General features: G+C 46.5%; 1 protein-coding gene across 1 annotated transcript in view; it reads left to right on the top strand.

Annotated features, from left to right (window-relative positions):
- SOCS5 (suppressor of cytokine signaling 5) overlaps positions 1-21,760 on the top strand; it is a 167,346-nt gene that overhangs the window by 133,265 nt on the left and 12,321 nt on the right. Inside the window, exons 3-4 of the transcript XR_004054406.1 lie at positions 19,749-19,845; positions 19,974-20,114. The gene's annotated coding sequence lies outside the window, so the exon portion shown is untranslated. The remainder of the gene's footprint in view (positions 1-19,748; positions 19,846-19,973; positions 20,115-21,760) is intronic.

Below are 21,760 nucleotides of genomic sequence, written 5' to 3'. Positions count from 1 at the left end.
CGCATACACTGACACACACTAACACACACTCATACACGCTTACACTCACACACACATGCACACACACTCATGCACTCACACATGCAAACACACATGCATGTGCACACACACACACATGCACGCACACACACTAGTCTCCTGCCCTGCCTGGTCGCTTCTGGTCACGTCCAATCCTGGGTCCAGAACCAAGCTCCTGCCGTCTGAGGCCTCCCAGCAGAACTTCTGTCCTAGGAAAGCCACCTCCCTGCCCCTGCCAGGCCTGGACCCTGGGCCCTGCCCTGCCCTGCAGGGACTGCTCTCAGAGAACAGCCTGGCCACTGATCCACTTCACAGTGGGCATGTTTCAAGTCACCTGGGTCAGGAAGCCCACATTCTCCCAGGGGAAGGTGACTCATCGCTGATGTCTGAGGGTGATCTGAGCACTCTCTTCACCACCCCGTCAGCCCTGAGCTCTCATCTCATCTCCTTGCCAACAGCACATAAGTGTGAATGACTCCTCACTGCAGTCCAGGCAGCCTGGGGGCTACAAGGGGCTTCAGAGGTCCTCATCCCCAGCCTGTAGGCTTGGCCATACTGGACCCATGAGATCAGCCACCCTGTCAGCTGGGACCTTGGGGTCCTACAGCCCTCCTCACTCAAGCCCTGGTCCCCCAACTTGGAGGTGAGGTGTTGGGCTGGAGGAGACAGGCAGCCAGGTAAAAGTGTGGGGAGACATGGATACCCAGTGGGCGGCTCTGCCCTGGATGCTGCTGTTTCTGCCTCTCTTGGGATGGATTGGGTTGGGGAAGGGGCCTCTGAGAAGGATGAGGCCCACGTGCCCTTTGCCTCCCCTCCCCCAATGCCCCGTCCTCCCCATCCTCCTTGTCCTGCCTCACTTGCCTCAAGTGCTCTCTGCATTGCATTGCTGACCTCACCTCTCCATGTGTCTCTGGATCTCTGCCACTTTGTCACTCTGTTTTCTATCTCTGGCTCCTTCTTTCTCTGTGTCTATGCCTGTGTCCCCCACTCTCTTCCGGTCCTCATGCCACTCTCTGCCTCCCTCTCACTCTGTGCCTCTTTGTCCTGTCTCTCTCTGACCAGTTCTCGGACTCTCCTTCCCCTCCAGAGTTCTCCTCTTAACAACCCACTTTGCAGCAATCTCATGAAAAAAAGGAAAGAGAAGGCACTATGTGGTTTTATCATCGCAGTAAAACCTGGTGGTCTTGACATGTGGCTGCAGGGTCTGCCTACTCTCGCAGCTGCCACCCTCCCTCCTCCAGGGCAGTCTCTGTGCATTCAGCAGAGGCACCAGTCTGGTGCAGCTCCCCTGCCTGACACTTCTAGAGCAGAAGTCCACCAGCCACGGGGCATGTCCTGAAGGGACAGCCAAGTATAGGGACAAAGCAGGAACCCAGGGCCAAAGCAGGGGTCCAGATGGAATTAGATGTCTGCTATGGAATGCATGTTGGAGATTAGGTGAAGCCCTAACCCCCAAGGTGATGGTATTTGAAGATGGGGCCTTTGGGAGGCAATTAGGTTTAGATGAGATCATGAGGGTGGGGCCTCCATGATGGGATTAGTGCCCTTATGAGAAGAGGAAGAGAAGCCAGAGTGCTGTCTGCCTTGCCATGTGAGGACACAACAAGAAGACAGTCAACTGCAAGCTAGACAGAGAGCCCTCACCAGAAACTGAATTGGACAGCACCATGATCTTGGACTTCCCAGTCTCCAGAACCCTGTGAGGAATAAACCCTGATTGTTTAAAGCCACCTGGTCTACCATATTTTGTTGTGGCAGCCCAAGATGACTCAGATGGTATTTCAACCTTGTTGGCCCCTCTGTAGGAAAGGCAGCAGCCTGGTGAGACTCCAGGCCTGACCTGGACCAAGGTCAACCCTGCCCTGCACTCTGCAGCCCTCTAAACCCTCACCTATTGTGGCCTCTGGCTTCTGCCACAGAGACTCCTGCAGCAATGTGAAGAAGGCATATGCCCCAGAGGGCTCAACCTGTTCCAGAGTCAGCCTAGCAACCTGCTGACTTGACTATAGTAGGCTCAGAGGTCCCAGGAGTGGCCCCTGGCTAGCACAGGACACTGACACAGGGTGCTTCCTGCTGGGGGTGGGAGGGGAACGGGCACTGGGACAATCCAGGTCTGCCCTTCCCCAATTTTTCCTGTCACTGTCTCACATCCTAGGACTCTCTATGTGCCTTCACCACCCACATCCCATGCCCACCCAAGGGGATCCACAAGTGGTGAGCCACCTGGAGCAGGCGTGAGGAAGTGCAAACTCCAAGCCCTCCCCTTCCAAGCTTTGGGCTCTGTCCTGGTAACAGTTGCTTGTTTTTTGAACATCTAAAGTGTGTAGGAACAAAAGCCTGAATTTTCTAGACGCCATATGTTAGATGTAGTCAAGTTCTGATCAATGGGAGCTAAATAGAGTGTCATTACGACTCTGAGAAAGTATTGATAAATGGTGAGGTACCATTCTTCTGCCGTCCTTTTCTACTTCCTTCCAGCTGAAATGTGAGCATGATGGCTGGAGCTCAAGCAGCCATTTTGGGCCGTAAGGTGGATGCTGTGTATGAGAATGGCACAGTAATACAACTAAGGAACTTGAGATGCTGGTGGTCATGGATCTTCCCATACCTGGGCTGTTTACTTCTACACTTTGCTTATCTGAAGGGATAATCAACTTCTCTCTCGTTTACACCATTATATTTTGGGTCTTCTGTCACTTTAGCCAAATACTATCCTAACTGGTACAAAAACGACAACCAACCAATGAGTCTTTATTGAGTAGTTATTTTGTGCCAAGCCCTGTAATAGGTGAGGTTTTAAAAGCTGTTTTTCATTTAATTTTCACAGCAACCTTAAAACCAGGAGTTAAGACTAATTAAATTTGTGAGCTTCATCTCCCAAATGAATTGTGTTTGTTCATTTGTTGGCTTCTGCTACATACCAGACATTTGTCAAGGCATTGAGGATACAGTAGCAAATAAGAGAAATTCCTTTTCTTCAAAACATTGACAGTTCAGTGGGAGAAACAGACAAGTAAGTGGAAATAACAATGCAATGTGATGATGATAATAATGTTATATTATCATTTTAAGGTGCTATCAATTGTAACATGTACTGTTATTTTATGTACTCTCAAGAAAAAATATACTGCCATTAAACTGAATCATAATACCTTAACGATAGTCTCACGTGATACATGAACCAGATACACCAACCTCCCTTTACTTTGAAATCGTTTATTAGCTATTCCAAAGGATTTCATAATTCCTCTGGCTCTTGGTTGCCTTGCTTGATAAGTGACATGCCGTCTTTTCAGACATATCTCAGTAACAAAACATAGCACAACTTCATCTGTTTATATCTTCCTTTCCTGTCCCATAAAGTATCTGGTTGTGATTCTGGAAGAGGCACAGACTATGGCAATGCCTCTGTTGGTGAATATTTGCCTCAGTAATATCGAGTTTATGCCCTGCCACTTGGTTTCACGTTCTTCTTCACATTCAACGAGTCTTCATTTCTTTGTTGAGCCATAGCATTCTTGAAGGCAGTTTAGAGGCAGTTAAACTCAACACATAAAATATGTAGGAATGACAAAATTATGCATTCATTTAGAACTCATAGCTCTAAAGAGCAAAGACCAAATGTATGCTTATTCAGGCAATGACAATTATGTGGGAACGCCATAGGATAAACAACAATTATAAGATTTTTGGGGGGCTGGGTGCAGTGGCTCATACCTGTAAGCCTAACACTTTGGGAGGCTAAGGTGGGCGGATCACCTGAGACCAGCCTGGGCAACATGGAGAAACCCCATCTCTACAAAAAATACAAAAATTAGCAAAGTGTGGTGGTACATGCCTGTGGTCCCAGCTACCAGGGAGGTTGAGGTGGGAGGATCTCTTGAGTCCAGGAAGTCGAGGCTGTAATGAGCTGTGAATGTGCCACTGCACACCAGCCTGGGCAACCGAGTGAGACCCTGCCCTGAAAAAAAAAAAAGAAAAAGACGTTTTTGATTGTAAGTACTGTGTAATCTCAAATGTTTGAAGGAGTGATTTTTTTTTTTAAAGTATCTTCCAGAGACTAGGAGAGGGAGGAGGGGGAATGACTACCTGATAAGAATGGAGTTTCCTTTGGGGATAATGAAAATGTTCTGAAACTATACAGCGGTGATGGCTGCACAACACTGTGGATATACTAACTGCTGCCAAATTGTGCACTGTAAAATGATTAAGACGGTAAACTTTATGTGTATTTTACCACAATTTTATAAGCTATAGGTCTTAGATTTGATGAAAATGAGGGCTGCTTTTATTTTTAAATTGCTAGGTTTTAAGTGAAAGAAGCCAATCTGAAAGGCTACTTACTGAATGATTCCAACTATATGACATTCTGGAAAGGGCAAAACTATGGAAACTGTAAAAAGATCAGTGGTTATCAGGAGTTAGCGGGATGGGAGAGATGAATAGGTGGAGCCTAGAGGATATTTAGGGCAGTGAAACTATTCCGTATGATATGATAATGGTGGATACATGTCAGTATACATTAGTGCAAAACCATTGAATGTGCAGCACCAAGAGTGCACCCTAATGTAACATACAGACTTTGCGTGATGATTCGTCATTGTAGGTTCATCAGTTATAACAAATGCACCACTCTGGGGGTGGGAGTGGGGTGGTGGTAGTGGGGGAGGCTGTGCAAGTGTGAGGGCAGGGGGTATATGGGAAAGCTCTGCACCTTCCTCACAATTTTGCTGTGAACCTAAAACTACTCCAAAAAGGAGTCTTTAAAAAATAACTAAATTGCAAGCACCGTCCTTTTCATTGTTGTTGTTGTTGAGACGGCGTTTCGCTCCTGCAACCTCCACCTCCCAGGTTCAAGCGATTCTCCTGCCTCAGCCTCCCAAGTAGCTGGGATTACAGGCATGTGCCACCATGCCCAGCTAATTTTGTATTTTTAGTAGAGATGGGGTTTCACTATGTTGGTCAGACTGGTCTTGAACTCCTGACCTCAGGTGATCCACCTGCCTCAGCTTCCCAAAGTGCTGAGATTACAGGGGTGAGCCACCACACCTGGCCACAAGCACTGTTCTAAGTGTATCACATAAATAGTCAAATGTAATGCCAACAACAACCATAAAACATAGCTAATAATAATCACTAACATCCATGGGCCACCAATCTCTCAGTGACTTAGGACTTTACAGGCACTAGGTCATTTCCCTCTCATAACAGCCAATCGAGTTCAGTCTGTTCTGCCATAATGCTTGTTTTGGAAATGAGAATCTGTTCCAACATGACTGGTATATCAGGGAACAATATAAGCATAATGCAGATCTTGCATTTGCTCTTGTGTGATTTTGTCAGTGGGAAACACTGTCAGGGGTTGATAAACTACAGCTCTCCGGCCAGTAGTCTGTTTTTGTAAATAAAGATTTATTGGAACACAGCAACACTCATTCACTGAACAACAGCAGCAGAGTTGAGTCATTGCAACAGATACCTCTGCAAAGTTGAAGGTATTTATTATCTGGATTTTTAAGGAAAAGTTTGTGAAGCCCTGTGTTATGGGAAGCCAGAAAATGCACCTAGCTGAACCACATATCACAGAAAAAACACACGTGTACTTTAAAGAGTTAATGAGCTGTCTTTTCATTTCTTGATGTTATCATAAGCACACAATATTTTTTAATTTTAGCATTTAAAAACAGCTTTATTGAGGCATAATTCATGTACCATACATTGCATCCATTTTAAATGTGCAATGATTTTTAGTAAATTTACAGGGTTGTTCATCACCATAACAATCACCATAATCCAATTTTAGATAGAACACTTCCATCACCTCCCAATAACCCCTTGTGGCCATTTGCAGTCAATCCCTGTTACACTGCCAGTCCCCACCAACCACTGTAGATTTGTCTGTTTTGGACATGTCATGTCAGTGAAATCACATAACATGTCATCTTTTGCATCTGGCTTCCTTCACTCAGCATAGTGTTTTTGAAGTTTGTTCACATGGAAGTAACTATCAGTAGTTTGTTCCTTTTAAATTGCTGACTAGTATTCCATCGTTTATCCATTCACTATTTGACAGACATTTAGGTTATTTTGCGTTTGGGGTAATTATAAATAATGTTGTTATAATTTAATGTAGTTGTCTTGGTTAGCTTGGGCTGCTATAACAAAACACCATAGACTGAGTGGCTTAAACAATTGACATTTATTTCTCACAGTTCTGGAGGCTGGGAAGTCCAAGATCAAGGTGCTAGAAATTTCAGTTCCCGGTGAGGGCTCTTGTCCTGGCTTGCAGAAGGCTGCCTTCTTGCTGTGTCTTCAAATGTAGACCTCTGGTCTCTTTTCCAATTCTTATAAGGATACTAATCCCATCACATCCCCACCACTGTGACCTTATCTAAACCTAATACCTTCCAAAGGCCCTACCACCAAATACCATCATATTGGGAATTAGGGCTTTAACATATAAATTTACAGTGGGGGACACAAACATTCACTCAATAACAGTAATTATTGATATTATTGGATTTATATCTATCATTTTGCTCTTTATTTTTTACATGTCTCATGTCTGTTTTATTTCTATGTTGCTCCTTTATTGCTTTCTTTTATGTTAAACTTATATTCTTCTAGTAAACCATTTTAATTTCGTTGTTCATTTTTACCCTATAATTGTTGAGTTATTTTCCTACTGGTTACCCTAGGGATTACAATATGCATCTTAATGTATCACAAGGTAGGAAGGTGAAATATTTGATTTGACAACTTGTTAGCTTGAATTATTACTTTTTAATATTTAGGCATTTGGCATGTTGTCTCCATTTGTACCCCACCCCAGGCCTTGCACACATTGGGGGAAGGCCTGCCTTTCACATATGTGTATGCATGTGTTTTTTCACATAATTATATTCATATTATGAATTATATATTCTGAATATTGCAGTTACATATTCTGCTTTTTAAAGTTAACATTTTGTCACAGGCATTTTTATTTGCCATACATTTTTATACACTTTTTAAAAGGCTGTATTGTATTCCACTGAATGCATGGGGCAAACTTCAGTTAATCATTTCCCTACTTTAGGACATTAAGTCATTTAAAATTTTTCCCTTTAAAAAAAATAAAATGTTGCAATGAAGTCTGGGCATGGTGGCTCATGCTTGTAATCCCAGCATTTTGGGAGGCCAAGGTGGGCAGATCTCTTGAGCTCAGGAGTTTGAGACCAGCCTGGCCAACATGGCAAAACCCTGTCTCTACTAAAAATACAAAAAATTAACCAGGCGTGGTGGCATGTGCCTGTAGTCCCAGCTACTTGGGAAGCAAGGGGGCTGAGGTGGGAGGATCATTTGAACCTGGGAGACAGAGGTTGCAGTGAGCCGAGTTGGCGCCTCTGCACTCCAACCTGGGTAACAGAGGGAGACCCCATCTCAAAAACAAAAAAAAAAAAACAAAAAAATCACTGCAATGAGGATTTTTGTACACATAACTCTTTTCACATTGTTGAATTTTTGGCATAAATTCCCAGTTCTAAAATGACTCTGTTGAATATAAAAAATATTTTCATAGTTCTTGATATCTTTCACCATATTATTTTCCTTGAGAATTGTAACAATTTTCTCAGGTCAGCAATGTATGGGGCTAGCTATTTTATCACATCTTCACGAGTTCTGGGTGTCAAGTTAAACTTTCCACTTAACTTTGCATTTCTTTGGTGATTAGGAAGCCTGCACATTTTTCTGTAAATCCATTTACTAGTTATAACTTGTTTTATGTAAATTGCTTCATCATGCTGCTTGCTTATTTGTATACATATAAGGCTTTTTGTTTGTAACTATCAGTTTGTATGGACTCTTTATGTAATATATCCTCCTCAAAACATTTTAGGAAAGAGATAGAATATCAATAAAAGCAAATAATTTTTAAATGTATCTACCTTAAATGCTGCAAATATTTTTCCCACTTGCCCCTTTTCAGTCTTTTTCTAATATAGAAAATTTACATTTCTCTGTAGTCAAACCTGCTCTTTTCTTTGTGATTTCTTCAATCATTTCTAAGTTTAATAAAAGACATTCTCCCTCCAGAGATTTGGTAATTGTTCAAGTCTCTCTTTTAGTTTGCCTTGGTTTTTAAAAAGTATGTATTAATAACTTTAATCCATGTAAAATTTCTGGGTAAAAATTCCTTCTGGTTGAAGAAAGAAGAGGATCTCAAAGCCTAAGTTTCTCAAACTCAGTAGTTTCTCTTCTCTGGTTTCCTTGCCTGCATCGTACTGGGCCCTGAGCCTGAAATCCCAGAATTTTGAGAGGTTAAGGTGGGAGGGTCACTTGAGGGCAAGAGTTTGAGACCTGCTGTCCATCTGTCTACAAGGAGATAACACAGAATCAGAGCTTGCCTCAACTCTCCAGCGCTGGACCCACCTCCAAGGAGGATGGCCCAGAGTGGTGGAAAGAACATGACTTGGAACCCGAGTTTGGACCCTGGCTGTGTGTGAACTCTCAGCCTCCAGTTGTCCCTCTGAAGAATGGTGCAAAGGATGCCTGACTGACAGGACTGCTGTGAAGATAATACAAGACGATATATGGAATGTTCTAGAAAAGTGCCTGACCCATCATGGATCTCTCGGGGCCCTGCCTGTGCACTGACTTGGCTCCTGGGTCCCACCTCAAGATCAAAGGTGTTCCTGGGCCTCCTTGTCCTCTCCAAGGAGCATGGGCAGGCCTGCCAGAGCAGTCCAGAGTATCGGCAACTTTAGATAAGGAAACTGAGGCTGGGAAAGGCTAAGTGGTAGAGCAGCAGATGCTCTTACCTGCGCTGACATGCTGCCTCCTCCAGCATCGCTTTCCTCACAGCACCTCAGCCTCCTCATATGTCAAATTGAGCTAATGGCCCTTACTGGTCTCTACCGCTGAGGCGTTACTTGAGCAAATGAAAGGTTCTGAAAAAGCCATGGAAAAATCGAGAGGCAAGGTAGAGTCCCTATGGGCTGCTCAGTGTACTCCTTCCGCAGCTCTGGACACAGACGAAGCCTCTGTGTTGGCTCTGACAGGCTTTTTGCCTCCCCACCCCCAGCTCCCCAGGAAAGCCCTGCAGAGACTCTGTGAAGGCCCCTTGTGCCCGTGGCTCACCAGGCAGGAAGCCTGGGGCTTGGCTGAGGCCCCAGGAAGCAGAGTCTGGGAGGTGAGCCGTACCTCAGGCCCAGCTGTGTTCAGCTTGGAGCAGTTTCTGAAGTCTCAGAGAGGAAGGGTAAGGAGGAACCTCAGAGGTCACTGGGCTACTCCATTTCACAGATGTGGAAGTTAAGGCACAGAGTGGAGAGCACATGAGTGGCAGTGTCAGCACTTGGGCTGGGGGATCCTGGCTCCCCATCCGGCATACTTTCCACTTGGCCTCCGCTGCTGCAGTGGCCTCTTTAGAAGGCTCCCTCTGATCCTTCTAGAAAATTCTCTGCAACCTGATGACATTTGAGCAAAACTGCATGATGTTGGAGGATCAGGGCACTTCTGAGAAGCAGAACGAAGCATTAAGAACGAGGTGTTCCCACAGGAGACATGAGAGGGTCAGGAAGGAATTTCCTGGGAACAGGACTTTTCAGAGAAGGGAAAAAAGTGTTTTGAGCAGGAGCTTGGCTTTTTTGGAGCAGCTGGGAAAATGTGGGGGCAGCGGCTAGAGGCAGGCAAAGGTGGCAGGGAAATCTGACATCACCAACCCACCCTGGCAATTTAACATTTAAAATTAAAGTTGCCTTCTCTCTTAGCACTTTTTTTTTTTTTTAAACAGAAGCCATATTGCTGAGGTGTGAGGGGTAACTACGGTTCTCAACCATGGCTGCACATTAGAATCCACTGGGGTGCTCTTCCAAACCCCACGCCAATTACACGGGAGTCTATGGGGCAGGACCTGGGCATCAGTGGTTCTTACAACTCCCCGGGTGATTCTACTGAGCGGCCAAGGCCAAGTGCTACCAGCCCCTGGATCATTTTGCCGGCTGACTTATGAACCTAAAATGGAGCAAATGCGTAATTCCATTCGCCACTCACACTTGTCCAGGCCTTCTTCACAGGAAGGCCACAGGGAGAGATGGTGCCCTTCTCTCTCCTCTGCCCAGCTTATCTTAGTCTCCTCAGGGCCCTGCCTAAGGCCCACCTCCATTCCAAACCAGGATTATTCCCATCCTCCAAATCCCTACAGAGGTCAGATTGGGCCACCAGTGTACCTAGGGCTCCGTGGCCAGCCTGTGAATCTCCCCGGTGGCTGTTACACAATGTCGGTTGTTATTTCTGTTTTCAGTCTTGCACATGTCATCCACCCAACTCGACGTGAGCTCTCTAAGGACTAGACCCCCATACCTTCCCCCACCCTGGGCTGGCCAGAAGGCTTCAACTGAGACTTGTTATCGGGGAGCTGAATATATTCACTGCATCCACTTGAGTCACAAGTACACATTTAATGCTGAAAATGGCTCTGGGAGATTGAGACTGTATTTTTTTTAATGTCCATTTTATGCTGAGGAAAACGAAGCTCAACCAAATAAATGGTTTGTATAAGGTCACAGAATGAGGAAGTGGCAATCCGCTGGGTCCACTGAGGTCCCTTCCCCACCACACAGCATTCTACTGCTGTAGGGGAGTCTGCAGAGCAGGCAGAGCTGGGCTTAGGGCGAGCTCCGGAGGCCTCTCTCTCCCGGGGAAGGTCTGGTCTGACCAGCTGGGGAGGCCATCTGTGAAGGCTGCTTGGTCTCCAGTTCCTCGGGCCTTAGGAGAGGGTGTAATATCCTGTTAAAACGGAAGTTTCCGCTGAGATGTTAAGATGCTGGGTATCCCAGAGCCACTGGAGCAAAATGCAAATTTTATAAGGAAATATTTAAAACCTAGGTTTTTACAACTGTTACAGCCCTACTTATGGCTGAGGGTCAGGTTGTTGGAGATTAAGGGGGAAAGGAATTGCCTACTGAATGCCATGTTCCTCTTCTTGCAGGAAAGACAGTGGAAGGCGCCTGCCTCTCACAGTAAGTCTATGAGGGTGGCTTCATCAGAATGTCTCTGAAAGAGGAGCCAGGATCCCTATACTATGGGGCCCCAGTGGACTGGCTTCCACCTGAGAAATTTTTTTTTTTTTTTTGAGACGGAGTCTCGCTCTATTGCCCAAACTGGAGTGCAGTGGCATGATCTCGGCTCACTGCAACCTCTGCCTCCCAGGTTCAAGCAATTCTCCTGTCTTAGCCTCCTGAGTAGCTGGGACTACAGGCATGCGCCACCATGGCCTGGCTAATTTTTGTATTTTTAGTGGAGGTGGGGTTTCACTATATTGGTCAGGCTGGTCTCGAACTCCTGACCTCAAGTGATCCACCCACTTTAGCCTCCCAAAGTGCTGGGATTACAGGTGTGAACCACTGCACCTGGCCTCCACCTGAGAAATCTAAAGGACTGGGGATGGCGTGGCTGACCAGCTGCTCAGGGATGAGTTGAAGGGGAGGCTGCTGTGCTGAGCTTAGCCGAAAGTTCTTGAGTCTTCTAAGAGAGAGGAGGCCTGGAGGTGTCCCATGGGACCGATGAGAGCCCCAGGGTAGACAGGATCTGTTGTGAGTTGAATTGTTTTCCCAAAAAGGAGATGTTCAAGTCCTAATTCCCAGTACCTGTGAACGGGACCTTGTTTGGAAACAGGGTCTTTACAGAGATGAAATCAAGTTCAGATGAAGTCATATTAGATTAGGGTGGCCCCGTATCCAATGACTAGTGTCCCTATGTGGAGAGGGAGACTTGAAGACATAGAGACAAAGGGACACAAAGAGATAGGAGAGAAGGCCATGTGATGACAGAGGCAGAGACCCGAGTGATGTGGGGACAGGCCAGGGAAGGCCAAGGATTGCCAGCAGCCAGCAGAAGCTAGGAAGAGGAAGGAAGGATCCCTGCCTAGCACAGCCCCGCTGACAGCCTCCGTCTGCCCTTTTCCTCCAAAGTCCTGCCCAGGCTCCCCTTGGATTGAAGAGTCCTGAGCCCAGCCTTGAACTGATCACTACAGCCAGGGAGTGAAATGTGCTGATTTGCTGTGCCAGGAGCCGGTGGGGTCAGCCCCGTTTAAAGCACAGGAGCTCAGGGCAGGAGAAAGGGTAACTCCCCAAAGGAAAACTGAGGTGCTATTACCAGAAGCAGAAGAGCTGCCACTTAAACAAGCAAAATAACCCATGTCCCCACACCCTTCAGTACCAAGCCCATCAATCACCATCTAAGCTTACATATATAATGCAGATAGGACATGGGAGAGATGGCAAAGGTTTAGATAAAATACTGTGATAATTTAAAATACATGGGATTTTTCCCATATAAAGAGTCAGGGACTGCCTCATGGAGGAAGTAGCTTATGAACTGGACTTTCAAGGAAGAATGGAATGTTGTGTGTGTATCCATGAGAGGAGGGCACTCCAAGATGGGAAAACTATATGACCAAAGGTGTGGAGGAGCGAACTATAAACGGGGAAAAGTCAGTGGTTCCATGCAGCCAGAACACAGGCCCCGCAAGAGAAGCAGTAGTCTATGTGGTAGAAAAAGGAGGTAGGGATCAGATCTTAGAGGGCCTTAGGTGCCAAGATAAAGATCTTAGATGGCGGTGTATAGAAAGTAGAAAACCACTGAAGGTCAGATTAACTTAAAAAGAAAAAAATAAATGGAGCACAACCAGGCAAGAGGCTCCTGGAATGGTGTATGCAAAAAACAAAGATAATCTGAATGTCCCATTGGCACCTCCAACCCAGCTTGTCCACGATGGAAGCCAGCCTCATTTTTCCCATCCGTACCTGTCTGCCTGTTTCCCCTCTCCTCGTGAGCGGCATGGGCATCCCCAAGAGTCACTCAGGACTCTTCCCTCTCCCATATCCCCCACTGCAAGCTCATCTCCAAATCCTGCTGATTATTCCTTCCAGATGTTTCTTGAATGCACTTGTCTTGTTCCTCCACATCACTTACTCTTCAGCCACCATCATCTGTTTCTTGGATGACTCCAACAGCCTCCTAACTGGTCTCTCGCTTCCAGCCTGGCCCCCCATCAGTCCTCTACATAGCAGGCAGTGTCCTCTGTTTAAGTTATAGCCAGTTGGGGACTCCCTGCCACCCCCCTTCAGAATTGGTCTTTAGCCCCACATCTTCCTGCTCCCGGATTTGGAACACACCAGCCATTCTGAGCTGCTTTCCATTCACAAAAGTAGTGTGACCCGTCTCCCCTCTGGCCCTTTGCATATGCTGTTGCCTCTGCTGCCCTCTCTTTTCCCCATCCCCTGGTTTAGGAGCTGGAAGGCTGTTTCTGGTAGAAAGGTTTTTTAGGAGGCTGGGGAACAAGAGAAAGAAGTTGGGAGAAAGCAGGGAACTCCCTGTGGTGGACACTTACCTCTCATCTGCCCTGTACTTTCCTTCTCCTGGGAGCAGTCACCACCCCCTTGTGGAGCTGCTCCTACCCTCAGCTGTATGGTCCAATGGGAGCCTCCATTTTTCTTTTTTTTTTTAATGGAGACAGGTTCTCACCATGTTGCCCAGGCTGGTCTTGAACTCCTGGGGAGACTCCATCTTTCATGATCCTTCCTTCCTGTCCCAGTGATGGGTTGTGAGGTTGGCAATCTGACCTGAGCCAGACTAGCCACAAACTTCCCAGAAATTGTTCTAAATAGAGCTAAGGAGAGAAGGCCTCTTTCCTTTTTGGATGTAAGGCTGAAAGGACAGACTAGACCTTCATGCTGCTAGACGTCCTGCCTTGTGGTAAAAGGTGGTATACAGAAAGGTGGCATACAGAAAGGTGGCATACAGAAAGGTGGCATGCAGAAAGGTGGTATGCCGAAAGGTGGTATGCAGAAAGGTGGTATACAGAAAGGTGGCATGCAGAAAGGTGGCATACAGAAAGGTGGCATGCAGAAAGGTGGCATACAGAAAGGTGGCATGCAGAAAGGTGGTATGCAGAAAGGTGGTATGCAGAAAGGTGGTATACAGAAAGGTGGTATGCAGAAAGGTGGTATACAGAAAGGTGGTATGCAGAAAGGTGGTATACAGAAAGGTGGTATGCAGAAAGGTGGTATGCAGAAAGGTGGTATGCAGAAAGGTGGTATACAGAAAGGTGGTATGCTGAAAATGACAGGCCAAAAGACAGGATCCTGACAAGGCTCAAGTCGCTTCTAAGTTCCAGGGCGACTTGTTACTTCACCATCCCCTAGAGCAGTGCTTTTCAGGCTGTCTGCAGGAAAAGCCAGATTTTTTTGCCCAATTTGCTATAAAGTAATAGTACTTCTGTGGAATACATTTAAAACTTTAAAAAAAAAAACCCAAACACAGTTTATTTATTTACATATTTATTTTTTGAGACAGGGCCTCACTCTGTCACCCAGGGAGTGTAGTGGCACCATCACAGCTCATTGCAGCCTCAACTTCCTGGGCTCAAGCAATCCTCCCACCTCAGCCTCTCGAGTAGCTGGGACTACAGGCATGTACCACCATGCCCGGTTAATGTTTTTGTTTTTGTTTTTTTCTGTAGAGACAGGGTTTCGCCATGTTGCCCAGGTTAGTCTCAAACTCCCGAGCTCAAGCAATCCACCTGCCTCGGCCTCCTAAAGTGCTGGGATTATAGGTGTGAGCCACCACGCCCAGCCCAAACACGGTTTTAAAATCCCATTTTTTTTTGTACTGTTATAGTCAATAGGCCTAATATTAGTTTGTCAATTTGTTATGAAAGTTTGTAAACACTTCGTCTTGATTTCTGTACTCACCTTCTCATTGACTGTATCAAGTAGCCAGTTCCGTGAATCAGACTTTGAGTAGCCCTATCATAGAGGTTGTCACAGAGCTCCACCCTTGCTGGCACCAGCTCTGCATTCCAGCCTGCAGGAAGAGGAAGTTTAGGGCAAGCAAGTTCCTTTTAAAGAAGCAACACAGGCCAGAGCGAGACTCTAAATAAATAAATAAATAAGCCACACAGAAGTTGCATATATCACTTTCATTCTATTCCATTGGTAAAAATGTAGTCACACTTAGCTGAAGGAAGTCTAGAAAATATAGTCTCTAGCTGGGTGGACTTGTGCTATTACTAAAAAGACAAATGAGAGACGGCTTGTGGCAGACTATAGCTTCTGCCACATACCCCTGCTAGCTGCTTCTATAGCCTGGCTTTGCACTTAGGGGTGCTGGGGGCTTGGCTAGGTGAGAACTATAGAACACATCTACCACCCTACAGCAAACCATCCCAAAATGTAGTGGATTGAAGCAACAATTTTACTGGCTTGCAGTTTTGTAGGTCCGCAATTTGGCTGGGCTCAGCTGGTGGGTCTCCTGCTGGTCTTGCCTGGGGTCATTCATGCAGCTGTAGTTATCTGGTGGTTTGACTAGGGCTGCCTGGTCAAAGATGTCTTCACATTTCTGGCAGTTGACCAGCTTAAGGCCTCAGTTCTCCATGTGGTCTCTCCAACAGGCTAGCTCAGGCTCATTCACATCATGGTCTCTACATTCTAATCACAGCCAAGGAGAGGGCAAACCCCATGCACAAGTATTTTCAAAGCTCTATTTGCGTCACCTTTGCTAATGTTCCCTCGGCCAAAATAAGTCACCTTGCCAAGTTCGTATTCAAAGGCAGGACAAATAACTTTACTGCTAGATGGGAAGAGCAGCAAAGTCACATTGAAAGGGGCACATTATACAGGAGGAATTATTGAGGCCGTCTTCATAAAGGGTCTTCCACGGTAACCTCAGGCTGAAGCACCTTTATATAGAACAAGGCATGTCTGTCTGCCCTTGTTCTGGTCAGGATCTAGTGGCCCCAACGAAAAGACTTCGCAAGTGTCTCAAAAGTCAGTCACTCAAAAGTGGAATCAAAAGTCTCAGGGAACTTTTGAAGGTACATGTGGCCCTCCCATGTACCTGAAGGGCTGCCAGCAACCAAAGCCATGCCTGGGAGCAGCCTGTCTCTCTGGTGGGCTTCAAGATCTCCCTTGTGGCATCTCTTTCCTCACTGTGTGTCTCCTCACTCTCCTTTCTGCTCATTGGTTTCTTCTATTTACATCCAGCACCTGCTCCCTCGCAATTTCTGCTTGCACTGGACACACATGGAAAGCACATTTCACCTTCTGGCCCTGCTGCAAACTGGCTCAGGCTCTCCATGTTTCCCACCTCCTGTTTCAGAAAGAATGAGCTTGATCAACCCAGCTCCTACACTCAGTCTACACCACAGCACAGGAGGCTGGCCATGCTATGGATGAGCTGCCCTGAGCTTAGAGGCTCACATCCCATCCAGTCACCCAGAGAGGGGTGTGTGTGGGGAGGGAACTGCAGTAGGTTGAATAATGATCCTCCCAAAAGATATGTCCACATACTAATCCTCAAAACCTGTGAATGTGGCCTTTTTGGGGAAAAAGGTCTTTGCAGATATAATTAAGAATCTTGAAACGGCATCATCCTGGATTATTAGGGTGGACCCTAATTCTAATAGCAAGTGTCCTGATGAGAGACACACAGAGGAGAAGACAGACACAAAGAAGGCCATGTCGTCGGAGGCAGAGGTTGGAATGATGCAGCCGCAAGCCGAAGAATGCCTGGAGCCACGGGAGACCGGAAGAGGCGCGGAAGGATTCTCCCCCACAGCCTTCAGAGGAGCACTGCCCGGCCAATCCTGCCATTTCAGGCTTCTGGCTTCCAGAATTGTGACAGGATACATTTATGTTTGTTTTGTTTTGCTTTAACATTTGTTGTAGTGAAAAATACATAACATTATATCATATTTACCCTTTGTAAGTACAAAATTCGGTAACATTAATTACATGAACAAGGCTATGTTATCACCATTATCTTTTTCTTTATTCTTTTTATTTTTATTACATTATTATTATTATTATTATTTTGAGACAGAGTCTTGCTGTCACTCAGGCTGGAGTGCAGTGGCACAATCTCGGCTCACTGCAACCTCTACCTCCCGGGTTCAAGATTGTCATGTCTCAGCTTCCTGAGTAGCTGGGATTACAGGCATGTGCCGCCATGCCAGGCTAATTTTTGTATTTTTAGTAGAGACAAGATTTTGCTATGTTGGCCAAGATGGTCTCGAACTCCTGGCCTCAAGTGATTTACCTGCCTCAGCCTCCCAAATTGCTGGGATTACAGATGTGAGCCACTGCGCCCGGCCACCATTATTATTTTTTTTTTTAATCATGCCCAACATAAATTCTAGCCATTAAACAATACTCTCCCTTCTGTCTTCTCCCTGTCTCCTGGCAAACTTTATTCTGTTCTGTGTCTCTATGAATTTGACTCCTCTAGCTACCTCATGTAAGTGGAATCATACAATATTTGTTCTTCTGTGTCTGGTTCATTTTACTAAGCATAATGTTTCCGAGATCCATCCATGTCACGGCATATATCAAAATTCCATTCTTTTAAATTGGTCAATAGTATTCCACTGTATGTATATACCACATTTGGGTTATCCATTCATCTGGTGATGAGCACTTGGATTGTTTCTACCTTTTGGCTGCTGTGAATAATGCTGCTATAAACATTGGTTTACAGATATCTGTTTGAGTCCCAACTCTTAGTTATTTTGCTTATATACCTAGGAATGGAATTGCAGGATCTTATGGTAATTGTATGTTTAACATTTTGAAGAACCGCCCAACTGTTTTCCAAGCAGCAGCACCATTTTACATTCCCACCAGCAATGTGCAAGGGATCCAGTTTCTGCACATTCTTGCCGACACCTGTTATTTCTCCATTTTTTGTTTTGCATTGTTTTTGTTTTTATGGCCATCTTAGGAGGTGGAAGGTGGTATCTCATTGTGCTTCTAATTTTCATTTCTCTGATGACTAATGATACTGAGCCTATTTTCATGCGCTTATTGGCCATTTGTGTATCTTCCCTGGAGAAACTTCTATTCAAGTTCCTTTGTCCATTTTTGAATTAGGTTGTTTGTTTTCTTTGTTGTTAACTTTTATTGCTTTAAGCCAACAAGTTTGTGGTAATTTGTGACACGAGCCCTAGAAAACGAATACGTTGCTCAAAATCCAGCCTCTTGGGCAGCAGGACCCCAAGGTCAGGCAATTTCTTCCAGAAGGCTGAGTAGCCATAAAGGTGACATCAGCACTGACCTTATTCACCTGCCAGTGGACGAATTCTTCAGCTCTTCCCTTCCAAGGCCTGAGACCTGCAAGCCAAGAGGGCTCAAACACCAGTCTCTTCTTGAGTGTACGCATGCACAACTCTTTCAAGAGGTTTGAAAGTAAAAAGAAGGAGCAGGATGGAGCAGCAGTTGAGGAGAGGATTATAAGATCCCCTCTCTCATCAGGAGGTGTTGCTTTGTTTGGTTGTCTGTCTTGAAAGGATGCGAAAACCTGGGTATTTGTATAGGCTGAGAGAAGAACCCAGGGGACAGCGAGAGGGGACCTGAAACATCACATCTGGATGCCAAGCACATCATCTTTCTGTCTCACTGGTCAGAGTCACGGGAGCTTAGCCCTGAAAGGGACCTTAGAGTTTAGCTCCTTCATTTTGCAGATATAGAGAGAGTAGGCACAGAAGAGGACCTGCCCGGGGTACTTCTGCAGCCAGCTGCTTGCTCCTGACATCCCATATGTCTAGGACTTCATAGTGTGCCCTCTGGAAAGACAACTATTTTTTAACTGCCTTTTTTCACGTCTCCACAAGTTGTAAAATAACTCTTCTATTTCTTCTCTGTTCCTATGCCCTTACCCATCTTCCCAGAACACAATGGCATATGAACACTTTGTTCCTGCCAAATGCAGCCGAGGAAGTGGGAAGGGCCATTGGGTTGAGTGGACCAGGAGACTATGCCCTGATGATGGGGATGCTGCCAGGCTCGGCAGGCCTCCACTTCCCCTCTGCCTGTCCTCTGTCTTCCAGAGTAGGGAAATCCAGGGATCTTTATTTCCCAGCATTCCTTTCCAGCATGGTGCTAAGTTAGATTCTGGCAGTAAGATGCACTTGCACAAGCATCAGAAGCTGAAGGCGAGAGAAAGTCCTTCTCTGAATTGGCCTGGGCAGATGCATGGTAGACGGCAGCTTTCAGACAAGCTCCTGCACGCTGTCTGCTTTCTGCTTTGGTGCTGCAGGCAATTGATATGATCTCCATGCCTTCTCTGCAATCCTGGCACTTCCTGATTCTGTGAGGTCTGACAGTGGCTTCCCTGATCTTCCCTAATTCAGCCCTTCCATCCATTATGAATGCCTCTAAATCCCTTGTATGAAAACCCTGTGTATTTGGAATATCTAGAGCAGCTTCCAGTATTATAACCAAACCCTGACTGACACACTGGCACAGATAAAGAAGCTACGTAAAATGATGTGGGGGAAACATCCTGTTCAATCTTCCCGGCAGTGCTGATGTTAGACTGTCATTTTCCCAGTTTCATAGATTAGAAGCCTGAGGCTAAAGAGGTCAAGGTTGCCTGACTCCCAAGCCATTCTCTCTCTACTAGATCATTCTACTCTGCTTCTCTTAATAGATAGGGAGAAGCAGGCATAAAAGGGAAAGAGAAAAGCAGCAGGGGAGGACATGACGGAGATGGACAAAGGAAGAGGCGAGCAGAAACTTATTTGAAGTAGACAGGGAGAGAGGAGAGAGAAACCCCAAGGGTTCGGGAAAGTTGGAGAAACTTCTCATAACCTCTTCTCAGACGGTGCTTTACAAGGTTACCCTTGCTCTTGGGCAATAGTAATTAGCCAGGTAACGACTGTTCACAGCCCTTTGCCTGTTCTTTATTCTCAGGCTTTTGAGATTGCAGTGTGAACAGAAGACATGGCAACCCACGGAGTGAAGAATTCTTTGGCTGCCCCAGCGATGCAGAGCAGTGTTCCCCTGGAGAGTGGGTGGACTCAAGCAGAAGGGCAGCCCCAGCCCTGGGCTCATGGGGAATGGGAATCAGGTTTGCCCTTGAACCCCAGGGTAGCTGGTGAAGGCTGTCTTGGATAATCTTCGGCCTCTCCCTTCCAGACTCTTCTCGAAGCATCCCCATCTCACCTTGGTATCCTAGTCCTTCTGCTACTCCCATGCTTGCCTTCCTGGGACCGTGACACTTGCAGTTCCTGCTGACTCGTAGTGCCCCTCCTTGCTCTGTGTCCTGTGAGAAAGCAGGTAGGTTGATGAGGGAGGGCAGGGGTGGGAACCTGGAACCCTCCTATGTGACACCCTGGTCACGGTCCCTCTATGTGGATAGGAAAGGCCAGGCTGGAGTTGTGGGGATTAAAGGCAGTACATGAGATCTGGTCCAAATCTCACAATATCCTGAATTCCCACAGCACGGACAGGGGCCTTAGAGTTCCTATAAGCCAATCCCTTTATTTTATTAACAAAGAAATCAAGGCTCATGGAGGTGAGGGCAGGAGTCCAAGGCCATACCGTCTGCACACCGGCTCAGGGCCTGGCGCCCAGCCCAGCGCCCTTCCCTCACCTTCTCACTGCCTGGCAACCCTGCGCCTCCCCCAGCCCTGGCGCCCAGTGAGCCGGTACCTCGCATATGATTACAATTACCGTGAGTTTGGCTTGAGCCCAGCCGTACTGCGAGCACAACCAGGCCTGGTCACTGGCCAAGTTTCCATCTCAGTAGAAAAATGAAAAAGTTCAAGGGATGAATGTTAATCCCAAACACACGAGCAGGAAGGAGTGAGGTGAGGGGGAGAGGCCCAGCCAGGATCTCTTAGGGCAACATCAGTCCAGCAAGAGCTCCTGAGACCCACCCCAGGGGCACATTTATGCTGGCCACATTTATGCTGCTTTGTGGTTGTAAATGCTGCTGCCTCCAGGGCCTGAGATGGAACTCAGCTGGTGAGACTTGGCTGGTGGTCCTGGCCCTTCTCGGTTGGCTCCTGCCTTGTGTATTGTTCATGTGTATTGTTCATGACCTTTGTGTTTCTGTCGTTTACTTGAGCATCTCCATCTCCTGCCACAGGTAAGGCAGCAAGCACAGAGACCAAGGGACTCGCTTGAGGTCAGATAGCCACTGAGGAGTGGGACTGGGCTGAAACATAGGCATCTGGGCAGCCAGGCTGTCAGACAGCCCCTCTCCGTCAGAGCTCCCCAGAGCAGCCTGGGCCTTCCTAGGATGTTCCTGCTCCCTTCTGCCTGCCACTCTGCTCAGCGTCCGAGGAGCTACCTAGCTCTGTCTGCCCCACATCTTGCTGCATGGCCTTGGTGAGGCTCTGAATTCCACCCCGGCTGCTGACTTCTGTCCTAATGCTGACGTCTCACATCTTTGAGGCTTCCAGGCTGATATTTTTCCAGATCTTTCTCTCTAAGACTAAGATTCCTGTTTTTTTCTCCCAGACTTGAAACATTTCTGAGTAATACAACTCTCCCAGATTTCTCAACTCCCAGGAACTCCTGTCTGCAAACTGTGTTTGGTTCTAGTTTCAAGAAGGGCAGCAACATATTGGAATTTTTGATCAATGATATATAGGCAGTTACCCTAACATGTATTTACCCCAGGTTAGATAGATATGAGGAGAGCCACTGCTCCCCTGCCTTGGGGACAAAGGAGTTATCATTTTGCTGGAACTCTAAGAACACCATGTGATATTCTTATGGAGGACAGCAGCCATCAATTAAATATCAGCTGTCAAGTGGGGAAGAGCTGTGGTCCCATAGGGAACAACTGACTTTTTGATTGCTAGTGTCCCCGAGGGGATCCACTTCGTCAGAAAATTAGGTCTGTCTGAGATAAATGTGCTTATTTACACCAGCTTCTAGACTGGTTGAGGTCGGCCCAGGGCCTGCAGCCAGGT

The sequence above is a fragment of the Rhinopithecus roxellana genome, chromosome 17 (genome assembly GCF_007565055.1).
Source record: "Rhinopithecus roxellana isolate Shanxi Qingling chromosome 17, ASM756505v1, whole genome shotgun sequence".
NCBI lineage: Eukaryota > Metazoa > Chordata > Mammalia > Primates > Cercopithecidae > Rhinopithecus > Rhinopithecus roxellana.
The sequence above is the reverse complement of the archived record's forward strand: the minus strand, read 5'-3'. Positions and strand labels throughout refer to the sequence as shown.